This window comes from Rutilus rutilus (genome assembly GCF_951802725.1).
Source record: "Rutilus rutilus genome assembly, chromosome: 22".
NCBI classification, from domain to species: Eukaryota; Metazoa; Chordata; class Actinopteri; order Cypriniformes; family Leuciscidae; genus Rutilus; species Rutilus rutilus.
In genome coordinates, this window is record NC_140227.1 from 15,395,737 (window position 1) to 15,420,062 (window position 24,326).

At 37.8% G+C, this 24,326-nt stretch overlaps 1 protein-coding gene across 2 annotated transcripts in view; it reads right to left on the reverse strand.

Moving 5' to 3' along the window:
* tbl1xr1a (TBL1X/Y related 1a) overlaps positions 1-24,326 on the reverse strand; it is a 65,476-nt gene that overhangs the window by 25,090 nt on the left and 16,060 nt on the right. For both annotated transcript variants that reach the window (XM_084394585.1, XM_084394586.1), the window contains exon 2: positions 11,563-11,617. The gene's annotated coding sequence lies outside the window, so the exon portion shown is untranslated. The remainder of the gene's footprint in view (positions 1-11,562; positions 11,618-24,326) is intronic.

Sequence of the window (24,326 nt, forward strand, 5' to 3'; positions counted from 1 at the left end):
ATTAAATGTGTCAGACTGCAATTAATAACAGAACTCAAGCATGTTGCACACTCAGTGTCGCCATAAGTGCTATAGCAGACATTAGTGTAATTAGGGTTGTACAGAGTAGTATCGCAATGCCCAAGCCTCAATATACTGCATCAAGTCCAATGCAGAGATGAAGTGCAACAGAATGAAACAAGGTGGGAATTCAAGTAACTCCTTTTAATTTGACAGCATCTTAAATAGGGCTGCACGATTAATCGCAATTAACCCTAAATCGATCTGTCTTAGCAATCACTGCGAGTTTGAGTCGTTTATAACGTGCATTTCAGAAAGCAACACGCATCAAACATCTTTCCAAATATGAAAAGCATTTATGAACCTCTTGTCCAACAAAAGCGATAGTTTGATGCCCATAGAGGGATTTCCTGGAATGACGTGTGTTGTGTACTTCTGCGGCGGGGCATATTTGGAGTTTCTGCGCAGATGGAGGAGCATTTACTACTGATCACAGCGCCGTACTTCACTGACAAGAGGCACAAAAGTGCAGCCCTAATCTTAAGGCAAAAACATTTACACCAAAACCACCAAAGTAACTACTAAAAATATCCATCTGATGCATCTCTATTCAAGCCCAAAATAGTAATAGTGCATGTGGAATATAAAGTGAAAGAACTTCCTGTGATGAGATCATTTGTAATTGTAAACTCACACTCATTATTGAAAATTTGCTATTGAAGTAAACTTTATGTTTTAGCTTTACGAAACAATGCTGTGTAATTATGGAAGCTTGTTTCCGCCACGGAATATAAACATTTAAAAAATAATTACGACCTTTTATCCCCTCACAAGTGCGAGTTTACATCTTGCAATTCAGACTTTTATCTCACAAAGTCAGAATTGCAGGATATAAACTCACAATTCTGAGAGAAAAAAGTCAGAATTATGAGATATAAACTCGCAATTACCTTATAATTATTATTATTCAGAGGAATTTTTTTTTTCACTTAATTATTCCCAAAATTCATATTAAATTCCAGTTCTAAAGACATTATTCAAAATACTAGCAAACACCAGATTTTTTAAATCAATAGTCCACAAGAGTTCCTCATTATTTAATTACAAAACAAATGAAAACACATTACACGCATGAAATGCATTCAGAACTACACTATATCTGTAAAATAATAATTCAGTGTAGTTGTAGTAATAATACATATTTGTGCAAACTATAAATAATTAATACAACAGAAAAGTAAAATGCATGATACATTCACACAATTAATTCAGGTTTTGTGATACTTTAGCTGTTATAGTACCGTGAGACACCAAAAAAGGAATCGTGACAACCCTACTACTCACACTACAGTCAGTTTTCTCTTTCAGGTCAACTATTGTCAGAGCAGATAATGCCAATAGCATTATTCAAAACAACAGGTTACTATCAATGACAGTTAGAGAGAAGATTACAATAGGTTATCATGCAAACTGTGGGATTAACTTGGTAACATTATGTCGTGGTGTTGAATCACCTTTTAGTGGAACAAATCACCGTGGCAACTTGTATTCTCGGGTTTAGCTCAGGTGAGCAATTATTCTCTCATTCTAAGCTTTTAAGCCGAGACCTTTGTTTAAACCAACAATACCGCGTCCAATACTTTACCGAACACACCAGAGTGCAATCTTCAACCGACAGACCCTTAATATCAACATCTGCTTTCCACTGATAACTTTAATCAATACACACTAGTAGCCTTTTCGTTTGTTTTTATCTAGTGAACGGAAACAGGTTGTTGTTTGCGGTACAGTGGTAAGCAGGGGACCTAGATTCACACTGAGAATGTGCGAAAAGAAAACACCCTTTCTTCAGAAAGTCTGCCAACGAAATTGAAACTTCATATACTTGAGCACACAAAACATTTCGGGCAATCTTCACAATACTACCTAGCTAAAAGGAAACAGATGTCACGGTTTCCTTTCAAAGAGCAGTTAGTTAGTTTACTCCTACACACCAAAGTGACAGTTCAGTGGAGTATGGAAGGCTGTTTCCTAAAGAAAGATGGAGGCTCCGACAGACTCTTCCCCTCCCCCATCAGTCACAATAAGGTAATGAGGGGGGTGTTCGTTAACAACTGTTGATGCACCTGCTAGATAAGCCAAACACCTTCTCTATTGTTTGGAGGATCTTACATCAGACAGGAAGCAGGCGGAAAAAGGCAGTAATCAAGTGTGATTTAGATCGAGCCGCAACAGCTCAGGCACAAAGGTTAAGGTTTGCATATGCATCACTAAATGGCGGTTGCCTTGACAGTAATGCTAAATAATCTGGGGAGGTGATAGCATCTATGAATCAGGGACTGTGCTTAAAAGCCAGACAAAAGAAGAATAAACTAGGGATGGTACAGATGGTTGACTAATGAGAATGCTGTTTTTTCGTATTTTTTTAGCTAGACCACATTTTGTAATTCTTCTCTGTCCTTTACATTGTTGCTTGTCAGTTTGTACAATACAATCCCAATGAGTAGGGATGCACCGAAATTAAAATTCTGGGCTGAAACCGAAAATCCTTTGTAAAAATTATTTAAATTAATAATATGTTATATTATTAATAATAATAATAATAATAACAACATTTAAATTATCTAATTTCTTATTTTAAATTAGCTTTTTTTGTATAGCTGTATTAATATTAGACTTTTTTAATGAAATTCAGTCATTTTAATGATACTGAATTAAAAAAAATACAAGCCAATAACTTAAAAAAAAATAAAAATAAAAAACTTTTACTGAAAATGACACTAAAATTGGACAGAAAATATATTAATATTAAATATCAATATATCATTCTTTATAATATATTATTCTTTATTCAGTTCTATGCAACAGATTTATTTTTTGACCAACCATCCAAATAATGTATAGTCCAACAAAGCTATTATCAGAGCATGTGAGCAGAGCGTAGCGTGGAGCCGATCAGTGAACGAGAGGGTAGCATCATTTTACCAGAGTTGCCCAGCAACGGCTATATCACACCATGTCACAGCACAGTAGGGCTATTGCAAACGGAACAGACTTTGCTTTTCCGATGAGCATGAGCAGTACATGAGTGGAGCGTTCACATGGTCCGTGAGCAACTGAGCTGAGCGCACATGCATAGAGTGGAATATTGAGCAGAGCGTCACACGGCGCAGAAATAACGGCTAGAGCGAGAGTGAAACCTGAGCACTGAACACTGAGGGGCGGCATATATTTTCGGTTCATATTTTCAGCCAAAAACCGAAAATGCCATTTTCTAGGACTTTCTATAGATATATTTCTCAGGTCTGTGAGGCAAGTAGCTTATACACTGAGTTTCGGTTCATTTATGAGACGAGCTCCAGTTCACGCGCCGGCGCCTCCGTGTCCTGATTATATTGCCTGCTATATTTACTTCTTATTAATTTAAAACCAGGCAATTGGTTGATGAAACATTGATTAAAATTAAGATAAAATTAATACAAAACAAAATTCTACAAAAACAAACTTAATTAAGTGGTCAAAATCATGTCTGCCCACTCCATTTGTCTCCCGATATATTGCGCATCTTATGATCTTACTAATGCTTTTCACTTTTCATTAGGGATGTCAATTTTCACAAATTCCCATGATCGATCGTCATTTAAATTAACGATCAATTAATCGATTAAACGTTAGCCGTAATACTGCGATATGCGTCTACTGCAGTGGCTATGGCCAACAGCATGACAGAGTCTGCAAATGCTGCTCAAAACACTATGTTCCTCACCAAATCAATGAGACTGGTTATAAATATAAATAAAGGGCTAGTAGGATTGTAAAATGTTTCGATGTGATTGCTAATTAAATTAATTATTCAAATATAACTACTAATACAACGTGTCACCAACGCCTCGTATGCGCTTAGAATGTGTGACAGTTGTGGACGCGCTCTTCCTGGAACAACTGCATGCGCTGAATGAATCTGCTACCGTTAAACTGGAGCACTTTGCTAGCACATTATTTATCTAAAAGAAACGTATCCTATATGAGATTAATCAGATATATTCAAAATAAACATAATATTACAAATTATATCTGCACAAAATGACGCAAATTCATGCACAAGTGAAATTGAACTAAGTTACGTGCCATTCATTCAGAACTACTCATGTTGTGGACGTGCTCTTCCTGGAGCAACGCGACACGGCAACTAAACCCAAATAATTCACAATGTTTTATTACAATAGTGTTCTCTTTATAATGTTATGTAATATTACAGTCCCAATAGTCATTATTAGTCGTGCACTGCCGTTTGAGCTGCGCGCGCTGAAGCTGACGATTTACTACAGAGTTAATTCTTAACCAAATGCATCCAATGCGAGATAAATCAGATACAGTGAGGAAAATAAGTATTTGAACACTCTGCTATTTTGCAAGTTCTCCCACTTGGAAATCATGGAGGGGTCTGAAATTGTCATCGTAGGTGCATGTCCACTGTGAGAGACATAATCTAAAAAAAAAAATCCAGAAATCACAATATATGATTTTTTAACTATTTATTTGTATGATACAGCTGCAAATAAGTATTTGAACATCTGTCTATCAGCTAGAATTCTGACCCTCAAAGACCTGTTAGTCTGCCTTTAAAATGTCCACCTCCACTCCATTTATTATCCTAAATTAGATGCACCTGTTTGAGGTCGTTAGCTGCATAAAGACACCTGTCCACCCCATACAATCAGTAAGAATCCAACCAATAACATGGCCAAGACCAAAGAGCTGTCCAAAGACACTAGAGACAAAATTGTACACCTCCACAAGGCTGGAAAGGGCTACGGGGAAATTGCCAAGTAGCTTGGTTAAAAAAGGTCCACTGTTGGAGCAATCATTAGAAAATGGAAGAAGCTAAACATGACTGTCAGTCTCCCTCGGACTGGGGCTCCATGCAAAATCTCACCTCGTGGGGTCTCAATGATCCTAAGAAAGGTGAGAAATCAGCCCAGAACTACACGGGAGGAGCTGGTCAATGACCTGAAAAGAGCTGGGACCACCGTTTCCAAGGTTACTGTTGGTAATACACTAAGACGTCATGGTTTGAAATCATGCATGGCACGGAAGGTTCCCCTGCTTAAACCAGCACATGTCAAGGCCCATCTTAAGTTTGCCAATGACCATTTGGATGATCCAGAGGAGTCATGGGAGAAAGTCATGTGGTCAGATGAGACCAAAATAGAACTTTTTGGTCATAATTCCACTAAACGTGTTTGGAGGAAGAAGAATGATGAGTAGCATCCCAAGAACACCATCCCTACTGTGAAGCATGGGGGTGGTAGCATCATCAGGCATGAAAATAGGTCAGGGGTAAAAAAGGTGAGAAGGATGCGGGCATGCGGCATATATACCCCCCACCCCCCAAAAATGTAATGGCATAGTATTACCAGTGTTTGTCACAGGACTTTTGGATCACTGTGATGAGTGGACCTCTGGCACTCTAGGGGGGTTCGGGGGCATGCTCCCCCGTAAGAAAATTTTGTGCTTTTTAATGTTAAATTCATCAATCTGGTGCAAATTAAACAAAGAAATTTTCAAAACTCTTTTAGTTACAGTGTCTGTACTGCTACAATAATAGTTATAATATTAATCCCATGATAGTAATAGCCATATATTGTAAAACAAATGCATTAAAAAATAGAGGAAACTTTCATAATTAGTTTTGTACTAATTTCTATACTGGAAAGAGTATATTTCTATACTTCACATTAAAGATGTGATTGGGCTAGCCCAGTGTAAATCAATAAAAGAACCAATGGGCCGCTGATCTACGTGTTTCATCGGGTGTCAGAGAAAAAAAAAAACTATTTACTACTATTTATCACTTATTAAAAATGCCCCAAACCAGTCGTCTGTATGATAATCTGAAACAAGGACTGGTGAGCCGTTGTCCTGCCTCACTTCACAGATGCTGAGTGAAAGGAGAATTATAGAATGAAAGGATACTCATTTATATGACACTTTATTCATCAGGAGAACAGCTCGTTCCGCGCGTCATACGTCGTCCTTTCAGTTTCGGTTTTCAATCGATCAAGTTTTTTCACGTTCTCTCTGTAAACCACCCCTTTCAATCCGATCGAAATTATTTGTAATAGAGCTGACACTTTAAGTTTTTAACGGGTTATGTACTTGTTATTAATGTTTTTATGAAATATCTCTAGTGAATGCATTATCATATCACCGTATTATTTACCGCCATGCGAGCCACAAATTAAAGCTTGGCGAGCCACATGAGGCTCGCGAGCCGCGCAATGAATAACACTGCTCACTGTTACTTGTTCCTGCTCGCTCAGCGATCACGGCGCCCGCGCCCGCTCGCGATATCATCTCGCCCACTATGTCAAAATGTAAAAATAATGCCATTGGCAACATTGCTGTCTGTATCTGACAGGACAGTTAACATTGTAAACTAACTTACCTCAGGCTTGCTTTCCGACGTGCGGTTCTTTGATCGGCAGTTGTCAGACTTTGAAAACATTTCTGCCCTAACGTTACTCTGACTCATATTGGCTGTCATGTTTCGGCATTAGGAATGATGATTGTTTTTTAAAGCTGCGAAGTTTATGGTAACTTTATAGGGGATAAATGCTGGCCTCGACCACGAGGTGCTAATCCTTAATATTTGGTGTTTTAAATGCCTGTTTGAGGTCTCTGTGAAAGTTTTAAAGCAGTCTTTTAGTGCTGCTTTCAGAGCGGTCATGTCCGTAACGGAGAACTGTCACGTCCATAACATTGTTTTTTCCTCATAAATGCGAACACGAAAAATAAAATAAAATAAAATGATTATGTTATGTTCTGTGGAGAGCCAACCCGTCTTCATCCGGTGGGTAGTATTACTTTTAGTTTGCGTAGTGTAATTCACAGAATTACAAAAACAAATATTTTTGCCACCTAAAAGTTAAAAAAAATTTATGTCACGTCCGTAACGCATGTGTATTTCCCTCATATTAAATATAAAGCACATGTGTAGACTGATATTTTACTAATGTCTGGACTCCTTTATTAATAGAGTATGGATATATAAACAAACAGACTTCAATTCAATATATTGGTATTAAATGCATTTTCGGAGAATTTATATTTCAAGTTTTGACTGCAAATGTCACGTCCATAATGCTGGAATTGCCCAATAGTAATTTAAAGATGTGGTAGCATTGGATCTGGATGGGAAGGATAACTCTGGGAGTTGGAAGGGGTGTGTCGCGATTCTGCCCTCTCACACCGCGACACAGGTCCGGGGATCCGAGTGTCGCGATTTCGGTTTCATATCGCATATCGGGGTGGTGTGGCGCAATGGATAAGACACATGCCTTTGGTGTGAGAGACCCGGGTTCGAATCCACTGTGAGACACCAATGTGTCCCTGAGCAAGACACTTAACCCCTAGTTGCTCCAGAGGCGTGCGACCTCTGACATATATAGCAATTGTAAGTCGCTTTGGATAAAAGCGTCAGCTAAATGAATAAAAAATAAATAAATAAATAAATAAAATAAAATAAAATATCGTTACAGCCCTACCATTTTCTGCCGATAATTTTCGGTGGCCGTGATGCGCCGCAGACATGTGCAGTTTAAATAGGGTAAGGGTCCCAACCCCCTCGATGCCAACAGCACGCGATGCAACATTTACGACAAGATAATTGCTGCCAAGACCAGCAACACAACAAATCTGATGAAGCACTTGACAGCGCACAAAATAAACTTAAGAGCATAAAGTTGCTCAGTCTTTGACAGCAAAAAGAACAGCAGTGCGTCACATAAATAAACCGAAACTCAGCATATAGGCTACTAGCCTCACAGACATGAGAAATAGGCCTATGGAAAGCTTGAAATGTCTACTTTTAAAAGAACCAATTCTAAATCGCATTGCAAGGTGCATTTCACGCTCACTATACTGTGGAGAAGACGAGTCAACATCGTCAACTTCATCTTTGCAGCCGACACTGACTCAGAAAACACTAGTTTATTAATAAACAATTAAAATGTATTGTTATTTTTACATTTATAATCATTATGCTACTTTTGCCAGTGCTTTGCGACAAGCGAAGTTTTTTTGGAGGTAAATGTAATGTCAAAACGGATTTCATAAAATTGGTATTAAAAAAAGTATCTTTCAGAGACTGGTATCGAAGTCAAGGTATTGATATTGAAAAAAAATGTACAATACCCAGCCCTACACATGCAAGACTATGAAATACGCTACCAACCAAAAGTTTAAGGGTTGGTCAAATGTTTCTTATGTTCACCAAGGCTGCAATTATTTGATCAAAAATATAGAAATTTCAGCAGTTTGTTACTCCTTCAAAAATCATTCTAAAATGCTGATTTGGTGTTTGGAAACAAAACCAGTTGTGCCACTTAATATTTTTGTTGTTTGAGAACCCTAAAAGATCCTAATATATATATATAGATAGATAAAATTCATAATTCTAATATATATATATATATATATATATATATATATATATATATATATATATATGGATCTTTTAGGATTCTTTGATGAATATACATTTCAAAAGAACAGCATTTATTTAAAACAGAAATTTTTTGTTACATTATAAATCTCAATACTGTCACTTTTGATTTCAAGTTCCGATCTCTCTGACATGCCAAATATAAACTGTATCCCACAAACCAAAGCAAGCTCTTTTGTTAATTTTGCAGAAGCTACCTAGAAAAACAAAACAAAAAACAAGTTGGAGCTGCTTAGTTTGTGGAATCTGATAGTATGATGAACATGAAAGAAATAGCACTTTTAAAATTTTGCCTTAAGCTAAAATTCATTGTAAAGGCTAATTAATTAGTCGTTGGAATGTTAAACTAAGCAATCAAATCCCTATGACACATTTACACAGACAGAGATCGGAGATCGACTGGTCCTTCACTTCTTTGGAATCCAACTGCTCCCATTAGTAGTCGCTACTCATTTGCATGAAGTTGACCTCTACTCAATGCTGTCACTTGTTCCCCCTGGAAATTGCCAGCTCTCATTGAAAATGAATGACATCCGCTTGCGTAGGCACGGCGAATCGCTGTTAGTGTGAACCTCTCTTTTGGCAGATGTGTGGCATCTTGTGCTGTTTTTTGACTGTCATGCCATGAGCACTATGTTAAGACTGCATGTCAAATCTAAAAACTGTTCAAACGCGTCCCCGATCGGTCACGTTGGTCAACAGAACCCAAAACCGGCCAAATTATAGTTAATATCAATTTATTACTTATTTGAAGTGTCAAAGTGATAGCTGTGTGGACATAAATATCTTCATTTGTGTTTTGAAGATGAACGAAAGTCTTACAGGTTTGGAACAACACTAGGGTGAGTAAATGATGACAGAATTTTCACTTTTTAACCATTTAGTTCCATAATAAACGCATCAGACTTTGTACAATAAAATATATTATAGGCCTATTCATTTTCAATTTCATTACATTTTTGCTATCCCTACATGGAATATGTTCATTTGGTAAACGTTTTGCTATCCCAACAACACTTTTTTGCAGCACTTGATTGACATTGATTTGTTGATGTTTTCTTGTTAAGTGCCTGTACTGGATTAAGCAATAAGCATTTCATCTGCATTTTAATAAATGTTAAGTATTTGCACAATTCTTACTTAATAAACAGTGAAGGTAAATGAGGCTTTGTTTTTATAAAGGCAGTGAGTCTTAAAGCATCGACTAGGTGCCCTTTTCATGGTCAAACCTCTAAAAGATTAACCGGTTAAAACATCCCAGAAACAGATAAGCCTAACTTTGTTTTCTAAAGCTGGTGCAGTAACCATGCAGGGTATTTTTGCCCAAAGCCAAAACATGGAAATTGAATATTGTTGAACAGCCAAAGTCCTGAAATTGTGGACATCGATTACATGATGGATGCAGGCTACACTAAAGCAAACTCCTCTGGCTCTAATCCTACACTGCACCTTCACAACTCGAAACAGATGCATATCTTCGCTTTGAAAGCACAATAGCTTGGCTTTCATTACATTTCAGATATTTTCAGATAAACTTCTGAGAACCACATGACAAATATGTCCAAAAATGGGTATGATAATACGCAAAAGCCTTGCAATTCATCCACACTGCCAGTCCAAAAGCAGTTGTAAAAGGCCTGAAACAAATACAGAAGTTAAGAGGCTTATTAGAGGCCTCTATTTTCTTCCATTCTCCAACAGCTTAGAGACAAACCAATCTCCGCCTCAAGACTAGCCACTCTATACTCAGTGTTTCTGTGGCAATACTCAAGAAAGCCTGACAAAAGCAGTTTGGACTAAAAATAGCATTTATTGCAGTTCAACATTATAGAATTTAGGAATTTCATAATGAACCATAATAAAACCAAAAGAATACACTATTCCACATCCAAAACTGCTTTAGCATACATTGGTTGAACTTATTCGAGTCCATCCTGCTTCAGTTCTGAATGCAGCTTGGTTTTGAAAGTGCTCAAACTCACGCACCTTAATCCCTGAAACAATACACCCTGTTGGAGAGGAATTACCCAGAGAATAGTCAACAGACAAACTTATCTGCAACTCTTGTGAAGGGTTTGGGGGGGGGGATTTGTGAAGTGGTCCTGACTTGACAGGTTGGACTGACACTACCAGACTAAATTACTTCAAAAAAAGGCAGTCAAAACTGCTGTCCCTTAAATGACAAGTACTCACTTAGCTCAAGAACTCACATTAATAAGCATACATAATTATTTCTCAAACTATGCACGGCAAGCTCCAAAATCACGTTTAAATGAAAAATAAAAACTTAACACTGAAATCAATCATTTTAAATGCTAAATTAAATTAAAACTAAAGTTTGACTGAATAGCTTTTGTAACTTTAATAATTATTCATCTTTATTTAATTTATACAGTGAAGATTATATGCAATGTTGTTTTACATTTGATTACTGTATTTAATTTCTGTACCTGAAAACTGCTGTTAGATACCTAAATAACCTGAAAAGCACTGTTTATTTTATTACTTTAGATTTAAAATAAATACTGAAAACTGAAATTGGTTGTTTTAAATGTTACTTTAAATAAGTCAATCATTTTAAATGCTTTTTAAATTTAGAAAAAAATTTTTTTTTTTTTTTTTGATTTGCTAATGATTACATTTAACAGTATTATTAAATTATTATTGTTTTTAAAGACTGAGTTTAAATGAGTGTTAAATGATGGCAAAGAGCATCTAAATGTTAGAAAGTGGAAATATCAACTGATACTGTTGATAAATTAAACAACAAAGTACATGGTACCGTATATACGGTGTTATAACTGCTTTTTGAAGCTGCTGAAAGGTATTTGGTACAATATCGCTGTGCTTAACAAAATGTATTTTGCACAAATAGTGCAGACATTTCGGTTATTTTAGACATGAAAAATAGGCGAATCACTGTCAGAGTTAACCTTCAGCCATCCCATGATTCAATTACAGCTCGTCAATTATCCCAAGACCACGTGTGTGCTGGACTCAAGGTGCCTTGATGTTGACAAAAAAGGAAAGAACAAGAGAGCTATTTCTTGGCTTACCATGTGATCAGTTCTTGCTCCGATGTGAACCTTGCAGCGGAGGAGTCTCTACAGTCTGGACATAAAGAAAACACAGAACACAACTGTTACTTAGTGCCTTGTAGAAATGAGGGGTCAATAAATAAATCATGTTTTGATTTTAACCAATAAATTAGTTTCTCTTCAATGTTTTTTTTTATTTTATTTTTATGCAGAAGATGAGCCCTGTTTTGAATTTTGTGTGAAGATCATAATGATGAGTTAATGTGACATTAAGGTTTTTCAAAATAAAAACAAGGCTATTTCAATATTTGTGGGTATATTATCCCATCAACAACAATGCTGTCAAAAAAATAAATCAAATAAAAAGATCACAGATCAGAAATGCCCCATGCATGTGTAAGCAGGAAAAAAGCACATGGATTCCGATATTCTCAGATCAGTTTCAGGCCTCATTCATATGTGGAAATAAATTGGATATGAATCGGACACATGCATTTGCGTCTTCCATGTAAGCAGACAGATTGGATATTCTTCTGTCAATGCGAGTTGTACGTCATTGAAAAGGGCGACGGTGGCGAATGACGTCAACTCAGGTGGACACAAACCGGGATCACATGACTCTTTTCAATGGCGCAATGGAGGACAAAGGCTCAACGCAATGTTTTGCTGACCTTTAAAGATGGTACGAAAAGCAAAAGCTTGTATTGTTTTGTCTATCTCTGTTGCAGATCGCACTGATCTTCCTTTTCGACCAAAGCTTTTCCAGTATGCCTACCTTGGATTGTATCGACCAAATGTATAGTGCAGATATTGGATATGGGTCACTTTTAAAAGAAGATGTAAGCTGGTCGTTAAAAAAATTAAAAAATAAAAAAGAATTCTGATATAGTCAACAAATCTGAATTGGACATAAAGACCTGCAGTGTAAATGTGGGTCTGCATGCTAGAAGTGCATTGGTAATTTTCACATGCTGCAATTTGTCTTCGATCTGGGAGTTGTTTGAAAACTGAAGGCAGTGCAAATCATTGCAAAAACAACCTCTATTCCTAATTCCTTGCTATTTGTCGACATGCTGCACACAATTTTTTTGTGAGACTTCAGGACCGTAGCTTCAGAATAACAACCCTGAATTTAATACAGAACCTATGATTAGTTGAGAAAAATGTGCAACAGCATAACAAGAAATGAAGGGTCTTTTCACCTCAGGGTCCTTTCTGTATTGAAAATATTGGTAACACTATTTTAAATGGTCCCTTTTGAACACTCTGTGTACTATAAAGTAACGTTGCACCTATGTGTCAACTAACTCTCATTAGAGTATTAGTAGACTGTCTGCTTAATATCTGCTAACTCTTTATTGTGATGGTCCTCCAACAGACATTCTACTGACTATAAGTAACTTTGCAACTACATGTCAACTTATTCTACTAACCCTACCAGTCTACTAATACTCTACTAACACTCTAACGAGAGTTAGTAGACATGTAGGTGCAACGTTATTTCAACAGAATGAGTTAAAGGGACCATAAAAAAAAAGTGAAACGAAAATATTTTGTCAAATGAACAGTGCATTAAGTCTTCGTGTACATGCAAAATAATTGACCTGACACTTTTGTCACTTTTGCAATGTGTAATGTTACTTTGTTGTTCATTTTATTACTAACTTTTCAAATCAGTCACTCAGTGACTTTTTACATATAAATTTGCAGATTTTTAAATGTAAGATAGTTCTAAACACTTTGTTTTATAATCTGTCCTGGCAGTGATTATTTCACGAATAAACAGCATAAGGTAATATAACAAACTGTTTATTTGCATTTAATTTGGATTGATTCGAATACCATTTTTTTAACTGCTGAAAATGTTTTGCCGGCCGCAAAAACTAATTTTGTCCTGCCAAAGCCTTATTTGATCAGTTATTGTGATTTATGAGTGATGTAGATGACTGCTGCACTTGTGACAGGGCACATGTTAACTGAGAGAGAGAGAATGAGCAAAGAGCCCCTACCTAGTCTTTGCCCTCGCTCCCTCGCACATATTAATCAAAATCAGCAATGGTAAAAGGTCGGAATTTTTCAGAGAATTTTTTTCTGAATTACTGCTAGGTGTGAATTGTCCACTTCGCGACCTAATGACTCCTTTTTACCATTCATTAAAATGATTCAGTTCAAACAACTGATCTGTCCAACACTGAACTCACCGAGACGTCACAGTCTGAATCGGTGTATAACAAATCATTTACTCAGAACATCTCTAAAGTATGCTTACCCCATTTAACAAAGATTTAGCCTTAATAATCCACAGTATTTTCAGGTTATTTTTATATTGACAATGTGTAGTAAATTACCCATAAAATCATTTAGTTTAGACTGGAGTGAGGTGAAAACAGAACAAAGCACAAAGCAAGTTGTTGTTAGCTAGCTGCTAATTCTATTCTATTGTATATGGTAGAAAATTAGACTATTAGTTAAAATAAACTTTTTAATGTTACTTTTTAATATTGATATGATAATATACCAAATTAATTATCAGGTCTAGCAAAGAAGGATCTTATCGTACAAAGCTATGAAAACCATTGGGGAAATCACAGCTTTTTTTTTTTTGAAGAAAACGAGTGGCCAATTTTTTTTTTGTATGAGCAACCATGAGTAAACAATGAGGAACAAAAGAAACCATGAGATATCAAAATAAGATAAGCAAAATCACAAACTGTTTCATTGCATTTAAATGTATTGTCAACACTGGGGTCGCAGATCACGTGGGTAGGCTACTTTTTACTGTGTGTGTGGATGACCATGTCTGTCAGCCACCACCGAAGACCATTTTTGACCCAGGAAAAACCCTGCCTTTGCCAAATCGCGTGCAGTTTTATTTTGTGCATTTATTAATCGTGCAGCCCTACTGCCAAAAAAATTTAAATAAAAAAACAATCCAACTATAAGCAACAGCAGAAATAAATAGGCCTACAATAGAGCAAAAACAGAAATTAAATAAGCAGTGCTTTTCAGGTTATTTAGGTATCTAACAGTAATTTTCAGGTACAGAAATGAAATACAGTAATCAAATGTAAAACAACATTGCATATAATCCTCACTGTATAAATTAAATAAAGATTAATCATTATTAAAGTTACAAAAGCAATTCAGTCAAGAGCAGTGAGTTATTTCCATGTCTTCTGTTAGACATGGAAACACATACAGACAGCAGGAATATTAGGCTGCTGTCACTTTAAGACATAATGCACAGATCCAGTACTGAACACATGCGTAATCTTTCTCGACTGTTTACGTTCACTTAAAACTAGGGCTGTCAGTTAAACGCGTTATTAACGACATTAACGTAAACCCATTTTAACGGCGTCAATTTTTTTATCGCGCGATTAACGCGTAGCCAACTTTGTAGTTTTTTTTCACATGCTTTTGCAACAACTAGTAACGTTAGTAAAGCTACAACACCACTGGATCTAGCTAGACCGGAAACAAAACAACAGGCACGCCGCACACACTTGTTTGGGCTTGCGAGCCGGTCAAAGAGTGGACGAGAAGCCGCGTCTGACAACTTGTATCGCACATTGGACGCGCACTTTCTCAGTTTATAGCGTAGCGATAAAAACGCCGAATGGCGCCGCCGGTGTGGTGTACACTCAAAGAATAATGTGTTCGAATTTTAAATAGGAGGCGCTGCGCTTCGCTTCTCGTCCAGTGTGCGACTCCCTTTAACGTTACGTTTTGACTGGATGAATGATGAGCGCGAGAAGCCGAAATGGATGCCAATAAGATTCTGAATGGACAGTTTAATTTAATAAAAGTGGCCAAATGGTTCAATTGACAAGACCAAAGTGATCTGTGTGTTTTGTCGTTGTGAACTGAGCTATCATCGCAGCACGTCCAGTCTGAAATACAACTTGATGGCCAAGCGCACACACACACAGCTGATGCGCGAATTCTCCGCCCCCTCGTCAATATCACGACCTCGTCAATATTTCTTTCACCCTTTTATTGATGGACAGTGTTACATTGTATGAGAGATTATTTGCTTCAAGTGTGAATGTTAGTGTGAAATTGAACACTACAGTATATGCCAATGTTGTTTTCAATAAAAAACATTTGCACAAAGCAAGCCGATCCACTTTTCCATGTTTATAAGAGCATTAAAATGAGACAAAAATAATGGGACAAAAAGAAATCAAGTGACATTTAGAATAATTGCGATTAATCGCGAGTTACCTATGACATTAATGCGATTAATCGCGATTAAATATTTTAATCGTTTGACAGCACTACTTAAAACATAACCTACTGTTTGCTAGGATATTCGACAAGACGGGCATGTTGACAATTTTTGTGCGAATTTGTCCGTTCAAGCACAATAATAGAAAGAGAAATCAATATTTGCGAATACGGTTCGATTTTTTTATGGAGAACCCCTGGGCAAAAAAGAAAGAAAAAAAATGTGCAAACCCCAAAATTGCTAAACACTAAGCTTTTAATTGTCTTAACCACAAATTATTGGTCAGGAAATAAGCTAAATTTAAGCAAATGCACTACTTAAGCCATTGCAGTCTCAAAAAACATCAAAGACAGAATTAAGTTTTTGGCAGAATATAGGAAGTTGTGTGTGGAGTGATGAATCACAATGAAACACAAGTTGCATGGTGATGCTCCAGAGTGCCGTCTTCGAAAATCTGCTGAGAAATATAATAATAAATGCCGCTCTACCACAGTGAAGCATGGAGGAAGAGGTGTCATGTGTGCGGAGTCTTTTTCTGCTGGTATTGGTGAGCTACTTCACTGTGAAAAGTCATTTAATGCTTTGTAAACATTAGAACATTACAGAATGGCTTGCTTCCCACAAATGAAAAGTTATTATCTATCAGATGATATTTTGCAACAAGACAATGCTCCAGGCCAAATTGCAAAGACAACCATGAAGTGGCTTGAGAACAAGTCCATCAGTCTCATGTTTTGAGTCCAGATTTGAACCCTATAGTGAATATTTGGTCTCACATTAAACTCAAACAAACTGGGAGACATTTTTCAACTATCGTGAACTGTTTGAAGCCATTAACATTGAGTGCTTTTGACAACATTGACACTTCTTCCAGTAAAAAGCTGTCTGCAAGTTTACCTACACGGAAAGGGGAAGGCTATTCCGTGCCAAGTTACTTTATCTGCAGTATTTTCTGTTTAAGACCATTAAAAATGTTGGCCCAATACTATATATATATATATCTTATCAGCCATTTGCGGGTACTTGGAATGGAAAAGTTAGTGCTGACCTGCAAGTCCAAGACCGAAAAGTTTTTTAGCAGAGCATGATGTGAATATATAACCTTGAGATCATCTACGGCTCTTTAAAATGACATCAGCAATTTCATTTGATTGATAATGGGGTTTTATTAAACTTTCAAAAACATCCATTCAAGCCTAAACTACCAAACATGTACAGTGCTACAAATGGAATATAAAACTGTCTTTATCTACTGGGTGAATTCTCAAATGAATCATTGAGAAACTTACATTTTAAACACATTTTCTCTGAGACAAACACAAGTGTCATGGCAACATTAGAGAACGTCATCCTCACCCTGTGGGATCTGGGATTGATTAGGCTTTGATAGAGGAATCCTATTAGACGTGTTTCTGTTACTACCACCCATTTACAGCGGACAGGCCGATGCGTATGACGGTGTCTCCATTTACTTTCTGGCTAGACTATCATTACAGCATATTTTTCTCGTGCAACAGCATTTCACCATGGAGATGCCCTTTCCTGAACCTTGACTCTCACCCTTTTAGCGGTCCGGACTTGAGTCTGGTGAGAGCGGCGGTGCAGAATGAGAGAAAGAGTTTAATTGGGTCATCTGAGACCGGCAGAAGAGACGTGTGGGACTGACGAAGGTCAACAGAGGCAAAACACGATAAGGTTGCATGCGCTAAAAACTGCTTGTCAGAGGGAAAAAGAGTTGAGGAGGCACAATGGTCGAGAGGCCGGAGAGAAGTGAACAAAGGCCACAAAAGAGAGCCGAGGACATAATTATTGCAACTAATTGGACACAACGTGTGAAATTATATCAAAGAGAGTTCGCTACAACAAGAAACTGCAAATGACACCTTGCAAGTTTGGCTTGTATTTAAGAGTGAAAATGGTGGCGCCCAAGTGTTTTTATATATTCAAATTAGGTGTACATGTGTGTGAATTATGATCGAACTAATGAACCCTATGTACAGCGACATCAGAATAAAGTTGCACAACTGTACTCTTACATAAAAACATTAGTATAAAAGCTTTAGGAGTTGACTTGACTTTCAGAATCAGAATCTGGCATCTTACTGACTAAAGATGATTGATTTTCTGTGTTATACCAACACATGAACACTTGATTGAAAATATGCGACCGGTGTTCACACTCCATTTCATGCACATGCTAATGCTTGCAATGATTTTGCACTGGGGAAATACCAAACTATAGCCGATCTCAATCAGTAAACATACTGGGGAACTGAGCCATTTGGATTAGCCTGAGGGAGATACTGGATCTTGGAGAGAGATAAGTCAAATCACTATTATGTTTAAGGAAGCCGCTCACAGAATATATTGTTTCTCCAGACCATGTGTTGGTATTGGGTGCAGGAAAGCAGGATATTTCAAGATAGAGAGATGCCACTGACATATGTGTTATTCCACCTACAGGCTAAACAAAAGAAACGTTCATGTCAGAATAATGGCTGTTAGTCTGTGAATGAGCTGTGATGGTGCAGTGGCACTAGTGATACTCCACAATGGAGCAGGGTTTATTATTTTCTTGAATAGACATCATGTCCAAAAAAAACAAAAACAAAAAAAAAAGTCTCGCTTTCTGGCACATGCTGTACTGCAATGAAAAATCATGGTAAAACTGAACAGCAGATTTTCTGTACTTCTATATCTATAATAATTTATTGCGAACTTAGGTTATAATTACAGAGGTTATAGATTAATTGAGCAAAACTACATGCGCCAACTATTTTCTCACTGATAAACTAAACCCGCGCTGGAGGAACACCTTCCTGTAGAGTTCAGCTTAACCTTGATCCAACACACAAGTCTGACAGTTTCTAGTAATACTGAAGACCTTGATTAGCCAGTTCAAGTGCATTTAATTAGGGTTGGAATAAAACTTTTTGGATGGCGTCCTTCCAAGAGCAGAATTTTACACCATTGATTTGACTATAAACCTATTTTTGCTTTAGCTGTAGAATTTTGATGTGGTTAAAACTTAAGGTGATACATAAAAGACAACTTCTTGGAGAGACTTTTCAGCTTAGCATCTCTCCCATAAGTTGCATCTCTAAATCCATACCCTTTAAAGTATCATCACAGCAGCCATTAAAGCACCACTAGGCATGTGATCAGCTTAAGACAAAAAAATAAGGAAAACCCCTATGATCCCTGGCTAGCATGCTATGGATGCTCAGTGCGCTGTCAGAGGTAATCAGTCCATAAAAAAAAAAAAAAAAATTTGCAGTTTTAGTAATTGTTAGGGATGCACCGAAATGAAAATTCTTGGCCGAAACCGAAAACCGAAAAAGAGGAAACCAAGGCCGAAAACCGAAAACCGAAACACCGAAAGAAATGATGCCAATTATTGTTAGTACCATTGCATTTATGGCTATGACTGTGTACTAAGTTTACTAAAATCAAGGCATTGCAATTGCATAAATTAATATTAAAGTTTCAAAGAATAAATCCATTAAAATTTTATGCAAATATTTATTTAGCATTTGCAAAGTATAAAATTAAATGTTTAACTTGACCCCACTCATGTGTACATTAAATAATAATGTAAAAGCCTACTGGCCTGGAGAAAGGTTTAAAAATGAAATGTTCTCTCATAAAAACAAAGTGCATTTAGGTCAATACTGCCATAGCCCAAAATAATATCTGCAGTTATATGCTCATGGACGTGAGTTGCAAAAACCATAAACAGCTCAGGTAAACCTCTGAGAAATGACGGCTGCTCTGCACACACACGCAAAGGTCTCTCGCTCCCTCTCTCTGCCGCGCGCGCTACGTATGCGCGCTCATGCTCGCTCGCGATTCCGGGAGATTTAGGGGCCGCTCACATATCGCGTCTTTTGCGCGCGCAAGTTCGTTATTTCAAATGTAGCCGCGCGGTATGCGCGCTCATAATGGAAGCGACGCGGTCGCGGTGCGACGCGCTCGTTTTTTCCAAGCGCGTCCGCGCCGCATCGAGATAAAAACATCTCAACTTTTCAGAATGCCGCAAGCGCACCGCAGGTCACGTGACAAGAACCAACCAATTGGCTTGCTTACCTTTTCTCCTCAGCAGACAAATGCAGAGCCGTTGCGCAGGAGAGATAGTTTCACGGCAGAAGCTCTGTTTACTAATGCTTGGGCCAACTTTTCTTAAAATATAATCGAACTGGTCCTTGTCCACTCTGAAATAGGTTTTGAACCTCCCATTGTCCAGGCGGAGCTCCTGAATCAGCTGGTGAAATTCCCCATGGTTTTTGCGTTTCTGTAGTATGGGGTGCACCCAAACACTGCGGTGTTTTTTACTTTTCTTAGTAAATAAATCTTGTAACAGAGTTACTGCAAGGGTTTTTCTGTGGTGGAAATCCATTGCTGAAATTTCCTTGCTGTAACGGAGAGCGCAGCTGATAGTTGCTTAGCAACGACAGACGCCTCCGCAGCGCAACCACCCGAGCGCTTTGGAAAAAAGGAGAACGCGGCGCGCCTAGCGTTTTCGACGCGTTTTTATGCGCGATATGTGAGCGGCCCCTTAAACTAATTTGCGGGCATTAGGGAGCCGGTATCAATACGCGGGAGACTCCCTGAACTTCCGGAAGACTTGGGATGTCTGTGTTTTAAAAATCGCTGTCCGTGGGTCACTCTTAGATATATTTAAATACGTCCACACCGCAGATATGTAATGTTGCTTCAGACAAGCACGTGCAGGTCGCGGTGTCTGCTGTTTGCGTCATCACAACATTTCGGCCGTATTGTTTCGGTGATAAAAGTCTTTCGGCCGAAAACCGAAAATGCACTTTTGGGCCATTTTCGGCCGAAAATTTTCGGTGGCCGAATATTCGGTGCATCCCTAGTAATTGTTTAAGGCCCTTTCATAATACAGTATTTCAATCTTAATACAGTAACGGAAAAATCACATTTTGTGAAATATTCACCAACTTTCAACAATAATTGTAAAACAATAACTGTCAGACTGACCGTAAATTGCCAGAAAAGCTAATCATTCAGGGAAACGACGACTAGCCGATTATGAAAATATGTTGATTACCGAAATCCTTAAAGGCCCACTGAAGTGCCTTGAAACACGCAGCATTATTCAGTATGCTGATAATTTCCACTGAAACAGGAAGACAGGGCGGGACATATTGAGCAGCTCCTCCCCTTTTATTAAAATGGCCAATAGCATTTCATTTATATCACAGCTCGGTCAGAGCCGTTGAGCTTGGCAAAGCTGCATTTGACAGCTTATGACAGCCAGATTCCCCTTTTAGATTTAATATGAAACTGTTACTAAAGCAAAACCGCGAACGTAATCATGCTGAGAAAGAGTAGTTTGAAAAGTGTGTCATTTATATTGGCGCAAGGCACCGGTGTTATCTCTTCTACTCATCAGTGCTGTTTCTAATGATGGGTCTGTCTAACCGTTTCTCCTCCTAATCTCCTCCATCGCTTTAAAATATGCCATTCTGTGCAGAATTCAAACGGGTCCGAGTCCGATATGTTTTGTCTGGTCTGTGCCAACTCGCGCATATGATTCGCTCTGTGCTGTCGCATCTCTGGAGCGGAGCAGACTGTGTGCGCCCTTGCGTGTCACTAACGTGAAACCAGACTTCATTCGCCCCAAAGGAAAGCATATTTACACTGTCTGGAACGTTCACTATCCCATATATGGTGCATTATGTGCCATTCACGGGACACTTCACATTCTAGAGAGCATTTGATTGGACAGAAAATCTGATTTGCAGCGTGATGTCATCAAAATCATTGATCCATATTGGCGGAAGTGAGAGACTAAGTTTTAAACGCCGCTTATATCTTCTAAATGAAAATTCTATCATGGTTTTGGAGCAAACTAGCTTATAGATAACCTTAAGGCTAACATTTATCAAAAAACTTTTTTTTCCATGGGTGGGATAAAGTCATTCCAATCATGTGATCAGGGACTTCACATTCCTGATCGAAATATTCCCAGTGCAGATTTAGCAATGGGTCCTACATGGATTCGGCATGATGAACGAAAAATGCTGCTTGGTTTAAAAGTGACTTCTGCGTGAACTGTGCTTCCTACATTACTACTCTATTGACAATAGACCGTGGACATTTTTTGCCTGTGAAATGTCATCAAAATGTTGCTACACACACCTTCACTACAAAACCACAATAACTATTTCACAAATGTCAAAAATTTTAATCATGCTGATCCTTGAAAGATCTGACGCCATGCTCTCTTGCCTTTAGCAAAAAATATAATTCCTCCGTCCTGATGCCACGTGACTCTGATGTGCTTGGCCCTTTTACTCTCAGAGAACAGATACTGTGATCTCAACTTAGTAAGACGAGGTTTCCCATTCCCTATACTGAGTTCAAGTACCCTAATTATATAGCCTGTCTATCCAAGCATTGGTCTAATGGACAAAAGTAATTATGCTAAGTGACAGTGGTCCTTCTTCACAATTGTTAAATGCATATTTGGTCTAGACAACATGGCTATCTGACAGATAATGGTCTAGTCAAAATGAGCAATCAACTGAAAGAAACATCTTGACAGTGGCACAAAAAAAAAAATCATAAATAGAAAAAACTCTCTCTTCAAACAAGAAGCAGACAGATAATGTGCCATTTCAGTCTGTCTACACTGTGTGCCAGAGAATAATCTCTCTCTCTCTAAACTTACTGATAAAAACTAGCATAATAAAAACACATGCAGATACCGCATTACTGGAGTTGTATCAGATGAAATCTCTGAAGAAAAAGAGTGGGTTGCACAGTAAGGGATTTCGACAAATTACAAAGCCGTTTAAGTTATGGCTAAGCTTATATGATCACAATATCGATTTCATGATTTTGTCATTTTTGTTTTAAATATGATTTTTATATCAACAATTCTCATCACCACAATATCACAAAGAACTTATCGGTAAAAAATAGCCTAACTAACATAAAAAAACAAAACAAGCTCACTGAAACCTAGTGAGTCAGTGATAAAATGGGAATAAGAGAAACTAATTACAAGCATTAGGACAAAAACTACAACAGAACAAATGAATTATTCCTAGAACTAGAAGTTTTTCAGGTAGGTCTAAGAAATACAACATAAATTGTGTAAAGCAGTGGTTCTCAAACTCTTTAGTGTCGTACCCCCTAACATCCTTCTCTCTCTCTGCAGTCACATCTTTTTCATTAAGGGACAAAAATGTGCCCCTTAAATCGATTTTTTACCTTTATAGACCTTATGTAGCTCCGCCCCTTTTCAGCGCTGCGCTCGTTGTCTTTTGACTTCCGGTCTGTATTTTCACAGCGTTTTGCGTGTTTATTAATGAACGGCTCGCTTTAAAATCGTCAGTCATCTGCTTTAAACATTACAGTCCTCATGATAACTTTTGTTAACTTTACATTAAGTAAATCCTCTTCAAAAGCAAATTACTCCTGGACAGAAATGCCATAGAAATATACAGAGCGACCGCAAAACCGGAAGTTAAAAGACAATATTCTGAAGATGGCGGCGCCCTCGTTTCTCTGGTGCATAAGGTCTATAAAAATAAATGTTAAACAGAAATGTTCAAAGCCACAGCGTTCACCGCTGTGTGTTGCTCTTGCTCTGTGACTTTCATTGGAACTATTATTTTGTTGCAAAATAGAGCAAAAAAAATACTGACAATACTGTTTAAAATGAAACACTTGTTTAAAATCATCGTTACATTTGCAATCATGCGGAAACATTGCATTCTTGCTCGTATAATATACGATCAACATTAAAAACAAGAACTCACACAGGGTATGTTCTTGTATCGAAGAGAGTTTGAATCTTAAATCGATCTCTATGCACGGTCTGTGTCTATATTTGTTCTTCATGCTAGTAAGTGATAAATCTCCACTTTTACGAAACGTACATTCGATTCAAATTGTTTCTTTGAGGTGATGATTCGATATAAGTAGCCTAACAGATGCCAGCTATCTTTAGCCTCCTTGTTAGAGCGCCCGCCTCCCACGCCGGAGACCAGGGTTCGAGGCCCACACAGAACAGGGCGAGTAAAGACCTGAGGGGTCACATGCATAGATTAGATTGTAGTTTATTGTTTTGTGTCACTTTTCTTGACTGCGGTAGACAGTTTAATAGGTTCAGTAATAATCTAGAAGAAAAGGTTAGGTATCGGTTTTGTATGGATTCCGCAGCACGGACGCAGCAGTGGACCGTTCTTCGCGTTTATAATGGATTGGAAATGTGCTGAAATTAATTAATAATATAATATATAAGCTAGAACAAATTTGAATCTGACCCGCAGAGGAACATAACTGGGGTTGCCTGATATCAAGACACGTAATCCCTCAATCAGATCTTCACACTTGCGCAAAACAGAAATATCTGCTAAGTGTTTTACTTATTTTTCTCAACCTGGCAACCATGTGCACACGCTCTGTCTCCACTATGGATAAAAGTGCTGGCTTTCTGAAAACAGCAGTAAGCTTGCAGTTTAGCGATCTGCAGTTCGATATTCTATTCACAGAAAAGTGAAATACATCAAGTCTG